At 33.7% G+C, this 7978-nt stretch overlaps 1 pseudogene; it reads right to left on the bottom strand.

The window, feature by feature from the left end:
• Nucleotides 1–5109: 5109 nt before the first annotated feature.
• LOC117149218 lies at nt 5110–7978 on the bottom strand (annotated as a pseudogene; the record flags this gene model as incomplete).

Below are 7978 nucleotides of genomic sequence, written 5' to 3'. Positions count from 1 at the left end.
TTACAGGGCTCGGATATGAGTCCTGTATTGTTATTTTCGTCACTACCTCCCCGAGCTGGGAGTGGGTAATTTACGCGCCTGCTGCCTTCCTTAGATGTGGTAGCCGTTTCTCAGGCTCCTCTCCGGAATCGAACCCTGATTCCCCGTTACCGTTGCAACATGGTAGTCCTAGATACTACATCAAAAGTTGATAGGGCAGACATTTGAAAGATCTGTCGTCGGTACAAGACCATACGATCTGCATTTATCTAGAGTTCAACCAATATAACGATCTTGCGATCGCTTGGTTTTAGCCTAATAAAAGCACATGTCCCATAAGGTTCATGTTTTAATTGCATGTATTAGCTCTAGAATTACCACAGTTATCCAAGTAACTGTTAACGATCTAAGGAACCATAACTGATATAATGAGCCTTTTGCGGTTTCACTTTTAATTCGTGTGTATTAGACATGCATGGCTTAATCTTTGAGACAAGCATATAACTACTGGCAGGATCAACCAGAATAATGTTTTTCCTTCATATTCCATTCATATATTTTGAATCGAAATAAGCAATATAATAGATAATAGATATATAGATTTTTCACTTTTATATATTCCATGATTTTTATTATATTGAATAAAATTCAATATTTCGCCTTGGTAAATTTTAAATATATAGTAAAAAATCCATTCGATTACGGCCATTTTTTATATAGCATTCGTAATCCATTTTTCATTTTAATTTATACTTGTTTTACCAATATAAAAAGATTTCATCTAATTATTGTAATATATATTTCTATATTTTATCTTTTTATACATACATATTTCATTATAAAATATATTTTATTTCCAACATACATAATTATTGTATCCACACATGTACAATTTTTGTTTAACCAATATAAATATTAAGTTAATCATTTGCATTTTGAAGATAAATTTAAAATTTATCTCTTTCATATATATCTTGGTAATATATAATAAACCAAGCGCATATGATAATATTTCCACATTTTAATATATAATTTTATATTTCTTTCAGTAAGAATCCATATTTGTATTATACCGTAACGATATATAATCCAACTATACGGCAGGTAATAAATTAATATTTGCCTGCCTCCAAAAATTAACGATAATATATGGAAACGATTTGTTATTCTATATATAATAGAAACTTGACTTTTGTTTAACGATATTATCTTATAAAGCGTATATTCCTATTATCCGCGGAGCCAGTCCGTGTTCTATAGAACTGAGAAACAATTTGTACGGATAATAATATACTTTATTGTAATGTAACCAATATAAACATAATCCGAAATAAATATTTCGAATAATGCGGGAGGTCGGCAACCACTGCCTACCTATAGTAGTTTTTGAACCCGCTGTCCTCAAAGCGGGTATTTTCAATTCCGTTTGCCACCCAACATACGGGCTATTCTCTTATATATTAAGAGATTATAGGAAATTTCATTTTTTTTCCATTATTCATATATAATATGATTATTTTTTCCTTATACATATAATAATTATCATTTTCATATGTATATTATTTAATTTACTCATATTATTGCCAAAATCATATGAATACATAAGTTTTGAACAATATGAGAGGTCGGCAACCACTGCCTACCTATAGTAGTTTTTGAACCTCTGTCGTAATTCCGGTCGTTTACACTACTATACCCTCTCACTATAATGGCTTTTCTCTATAATACTAAGAGAATGTGGGATATTTTCAGCATTTTTTCCCTTATACATATAATAATTAATCATTTTCAATATGTATATTATTTAATTTACTCATATTATTGCCAAAATCATATGAATACATAAGTTTTTGAACAATATGAGAGGTCGGCAACCACTGCTACCTATAGTAGTTTTTGAACCCTCTGTCGTAATTCCGGTCGTTTACACTACTATACCCTCTCACTATAATGGTTTTCTCTATAATACTAAGAGAATGTGGATATTTCAGCATTTTTTCCCTTATACATATAATAATTAATCATTTTCATATGTATATTATTTAATTTACTCATATTATTGCCAAAATATATGAATACATAAGTTTTGAACAATATGAGAGGTCGGCAACCACTGCCTACCTATAGTAGTTTTTGAACCTCTGTCGTAATTCCGGTCGTTTACACTACTATACCCTCTCACTATAATGGCTTTTCTCTATAATACTAAGAGAATGTGGGATATTTTCAGCATTTTTTTCCCTTATACATATAATATTAATAATTTTCATATGTATATTATTTAATTTACTCATATTATGCCAAAATCATATGAATAATAAGTTTTGAACAATATGAGAGGTCGGCAACCACTGCCTACCTATAGTAGTTTTTGAACCCTCTGTCGTAATTCCGGTCGTTTACACTACTATACCTCTCACTATAATGGCTTTTCTCTATAATACTAAGAGAATGTGGGATATTTCAGCATTTTTTCCCCTATACATATAATAATTAATAATTTTCATATGTATATTATTTAATTTACTCATATAATTGCCAAATCATATGAAATACATAAGTTTTTGAACAATATGAGAGGTCGGCACCACTGCCTACCTATAGTAGTTTTTTGAACCCTCTGTGTAATTCCGGGTCGTTTACACTACTATACCCTCTCACTATAATGGCTTTTCTCTAAATACTAAGAGAATGTGGGAATATTTCAGCATTTTTTCCCCTATACATATAATAATTAATAATTTTCATATGTATATTATTTAATTTACTCATATAATTGCCAAATCATATGATACATAAGTTTTGAACAATATGAGAGGTCGGCAACACTGCCTACCTATAGTAGTTTTTGAACCCTCTGTCGTAATTCCGGTCGTTTACACTACTATACCCTCTCACTATAATGGCTTTTCTCTATAATACTAAGAGAATGTGGGAATATTTCAGCATTTTTTCCCCTAATACATATAATAATTAATAATTTTCATATGTATATTATTTAATTTACTCATATAATTGCAAAATCATATAAATACATAAGTTTTTGAACAATATCAGAGGTCAGCAACGGTCTTTCCTCTATAATACTAAGATAATATGGGAATATTTTCAGCATTTTTCCCTTATACATTTATACATATAATAATTAATCATTTTCATATGTATATTATTTAATTTACTCATATTATTGCCAAAATCATATAAATACATAAGTTTTGAACATATAGAGGTCAGCAACGGTCTTTCCTCTATAATACTAAGATAATGTGGGAATATTTCATCATTTTTTCCTTTATACATTTATACATATAATTTTAATCATTTTATATGTATATTATTTAATTTACTCATATAATTGCAAAATCATATAAATACATAGTTTTGAACAATATCAGAGGTCGGCAACGGTCTTTCCTCTATAATACTAAGATAATATGGGAATATTTCAGCATTTTTTCCTTATACATATAATATTAATCATTTTCATATGTATATTATTTAATTTACTCGTATAATTGCCAAAATCCTATGAAGACATAAGAGAATACAATATGAGAGGTCGGCGCAACCATAATATAGTAGTTGATGACGAGGTGTTTGGCAACTTGATACAATTTTTAAAAGTCTTTATATTAATTATATGATAGGGACATATCATATGCGTCACTAAATTGATGACGAGGTGTTTGGCAACGTGAACAATCATTAAAGTCTTTATTAATTATATGATAGAGACAATATCATATGCGTCATAATTGAATGACGAGGTATTTGGCACTTGATAGAATTCTTTAAAGTCTTTATATCAAAAATTATATGATAGGGACAATATCATATGCGTCACTAAATTGATGACGAGGTGTTTGGCAACTTGACACAATTCATTAAAGTCTTTATATTAATTATATGATAGAGACAATATCATATGCGTCACTAAATTGATGACGAGGTTTGGCAACTTGATATAATTCTTTAAAGTCTTTATATCAAAATTATATGATAGGGACAATATCATATGCGTCACTAAATTGATGACGAGGTGTTTGGCAACTTGACACAATTCATTAAAGTCTTTATATTAATTATATGATAGGGACAATATCATATGCGTCACTAAATTGATGACGAGGTATTTGGCAACTTGATACAATTCTTTAAAGTTTTTATATCAAAAATTATATGATAGGGACAATATCATATGCGTCACTAAATTGATGACGAGGTGTTTGGCAACTTGACACAATTCATTAAAGTCTTTATATTAATTATATGATAGGGACAATATCATATGCGTCACTAAATTGATGACGAGGTATTTGGCAACTTGATACAATTCTTTAAAGTTTTTATATCAAAAATTATATGATAGGGACAATATCATATGCGTCACTAAATTGATGACGAGGTGTTTGGCAACTTGACACAATTCATTAAAGTCTTTATATTAATTATATGATAGGACAATATCATATGCGTCACTAAATTGATGACGAGGTATTTGGCAACTTGATATAATTCTTTAAAGTCTTTATATCAAAATTATATGATAGGGACAATATCATATGCGTCACTAAATTGATGACGAGGTGTTTGGCAACTTGATTCATTAAAGTCATGATAGGACAATATCATATGCGTCACTAAATTGATGACGAGGTATTTGGCAACTTGATATAATTATGCGTCACTAAAGTTTTTATATCAAAAATTATATGATAGGGACAATATCATATGCGTCACTAAATTGATGACGAGGTTTTGGCAACTTGACACAATTCATTAAAGTCTTTATATTAATTATATGATAGGACAATATCATATGCGTCACTAAATTGATGACGAGGTATTTGGCAACTTGATAAATTCTTTAAAGTTTTTATATCAAAAATATGATAGGGACAATATCATATGCGTCACTAAATTGATGACGAGGTGTTTGGCAACTTGACACAATTCATTAAACGATAGGGACAATATCATATGCGTCACTAAATTGATGACGAGGTATTTGGCAACTTGATAATTCTTTAAAGTCTTTATATCAAAAATTATATGATAGGGACAATATCATATGCGTCACTAAATTGATGACGAGGTGTTTGTTTGGCTACAGGAAAAATCATTTATTTATCGAATCATCAAGCAAAGGATAAGCTTCAGTGGATCGCAGTATGGCAGCTGCTCAACCACTTACAACACCTTGCCTGTTACAAAAGTCGTTTACAATTGATTCTAGGCTTTGTCATTGTATTAAATAATGCTTTTATATGTAACTAGCGCGGCATCAGGTGATCGAAGATCCTCCTAATTTACTATGTTACAAATTACATTGGCATCACATCCATTGTCGTTTATAAAATAAATTATAAACTTTAAATGGTTTAGAAGCCATACAATGCAAATTGCCCCTTATTTATCATTGCAGTCCAGCACGGATACGACCTTAGAGGCGTTCAGGCATAATCCAACGGACGTAGCGTCATACCACTGTTCGCTCGAACAAGTATTGTGCCATTGGTCCGTACCTGCGGTTCCTCTCGTACTACGCAGGAATGCTGTCGCAACAACGTTTTGTCATTAGTAGGGTAAAACTAACCTGTCTCACGACGGTCTAAACCCAGCTCACGTTCCCTTGCATGGGTGAACAATCCAACGCTTGGTGAATTTTGCTTCACAATGATAGGAAGAGCCGACATCGAAGGATCAAAAAGCGACGTCGCTATGAACGCTTGGCCGCCACAAGCCAGTTATCCCTATGGTAACTTTTCTGACACCTCTTGTTAAAAACTCTTTAAACCAAAAGGATCGATAGGCCGAGCTTTTGCTGTCCCTGTGTGTACTGAACACCGAGATCAAGTCAGCATTTGCCCTTTTGCTCTATGTGTGGTTTCTGTCCGCACTGAGCTGGCCTTGGGACACCTCCGTTATTATTTGAGAGATGTACCGCCCCAGTCAAACTCCCTACCTGGCAATGTCCTTGAATTGGATCATACCTGAGTAATTGGAGTTATACCAAATTTTCAAATCAAAAATACATAAATGCATCGTTTTATTAAAGAATTTGTTTGCGATTATATAACAAACTCGTGATACTTTGATCAAGAAGCTTGCATCAAAACCCAATACCATAAGATATAATAAATATATCCGTATAATGGCTAGGAAATGATACACGTTCCATTTAATCAAGTAAGTAAGGAAACAATAAGAGTAGTGGTATTTCATTGACGATACCAAACCGAGGTCTAATATCTCCCACTTATTCTACACCTCTTATGTCTCCCTTACACTGCCAGATTAGAGTCAAGCTCAAAAGGGTCTTCTTTCCCCGCTAATTATTCCAAGCCCGTTCCCTTGGCTGTGGTTTCGCTAGATAGTAGATAGGGACAGTAGGAATCTCGTTAATCCATTCATGCGCGTCACTAATTAGATGACGAGGCATTTGGCTACCTTAAGAGAGTCATAGTTACTCCGCCGTTGACCCGCGCTTACTTGAATTTCTTCACTTTGACATTCAGAGCACTGGGCAGAAATCACATTGTGTCAACACCCGCTAGGGCCATCACAATGCTTTGTTTTAATTAGACAGTCGGATTCCCCAAGTCCGTGCCAGTTCTGAATTGATTGTTAATTGATAATCGTTATAATTGATAAGAACTAATTGGTTTAACCCAAATAGTATTCTTAAAAATTTTAGCAAGAAAGTTCCACAATTGGCTACGTAACTAAACTATCCGGGGAACAAGTAACTAACATAAATGCTAGAAACTCTATTTACCCAGAACGAGCACATAAACCATGTTATTGTTTCCCAATCAAGCCCGACTATCTCAATCTTCAGAGCCAATCCTTATCCCGAAGTTACGGATCTAATTTGCCGACTTCCCTTACCTACATTATTCTATCGACTAGAGACTCTTCACCTTGGAGACCAGCTGCGGATATTGGTACGGCCTGTTGAGAAGTTTGCGTGTCCCCACCATAAATTTTCAAGGTCCGAGGAGAAAATATCGACACAACAGTATATGTCATGCTCTTCTAGCCCATCTACCATATCTCTCTGCGAAAGACTTCCATGGTAGTACGGCTATAAACAGAAAAAGAAAACTCTTCCGATATCTCTCGACGGCTTCTTTATGGTCGTTCCTGTTGCCAGGATGAGCACGAGGCCCATATTTAATAACAAACGGATACTCAACAGGTTACGGAATTGGAACCGTATTCCCTTTCGTTCAAAATTATTCAAGTGTATTATATTCGCTTTGTTTATATAGTTAGGCATTTTTGTTTTACTTGAAAATTTTCGGCTTTCGCCTTGAACTTAGGACCGACTAACTCGTGATCAACCACTGTTCACACGAAACCCTTCTCCACTTCAGTCCTCCAAGGTCTCATTCGATTATTTGCTACTACCACCAAGATCTGTACCAATGGCAGCTCCATGCAGGCTTACGCCAAACACTTCTACGCATACCATTGTACCTTCCTACTCACTAAAGTTTCAAAATTTATATCACAAGTAATATAAATCATCTACTTTAGCGGTAATGTATAGGTATACAACTTAAGCGCCATCCATTTTAAGGGCTAGTTGCTTCGGCAGGTGAGTTGTTACACACTCCTTAGCGGATTTCGACTTCCATGATCACCGTCCTGCTGTTTTAAGCAACCAACGCCTTTCATGGTATCTGCATGAGTTGTTAATTTGGGCACCGTAACATTACGTTTGGTTCATCCCACAGCGCCAGTTCTGCTTACCAAAAGTGGCCCACTGGGCACATTATATCATAACCTTGAACTTCATATCAAGAAAGTTAAGGTTCTTACCCATTTAAAGTTTGAGAATAGGTTAAGATCGTTTCGACCCTAAGGCCTCTAATCATTCGCTTTACCAGATAAGATTATTTTATATAATATTAAAATGCACCAGCTATCCTGAGGGAAACTTCGGAAGGAACCAGCTACTAGATGGTTCGATTGGTCTTTCGCCCCTATACTC

This window comes from Drosophila mauritiana, unplaced genomic scaffold (genome assembly GCF_004382145.1).
Source record: "Drosophila mauritiana strain mau12 unplaced genomic scaffold, ASM438214v1 U_175, whole genome shotgun sequence".
In the NCBI taxonomy this organism is placed as follows: domain Eukaryota; kingdom Metazoa; phylum Arthropoda; class Insecta; order Diptera; family Drosophilidae; genus Drosophila; species Drosophila mauritiana.
The sequence above is the reverse complement of the archived record's forward strand: the minus strand, read 5'-3'. Positions and strand labels throughout refer to the sequence as shown.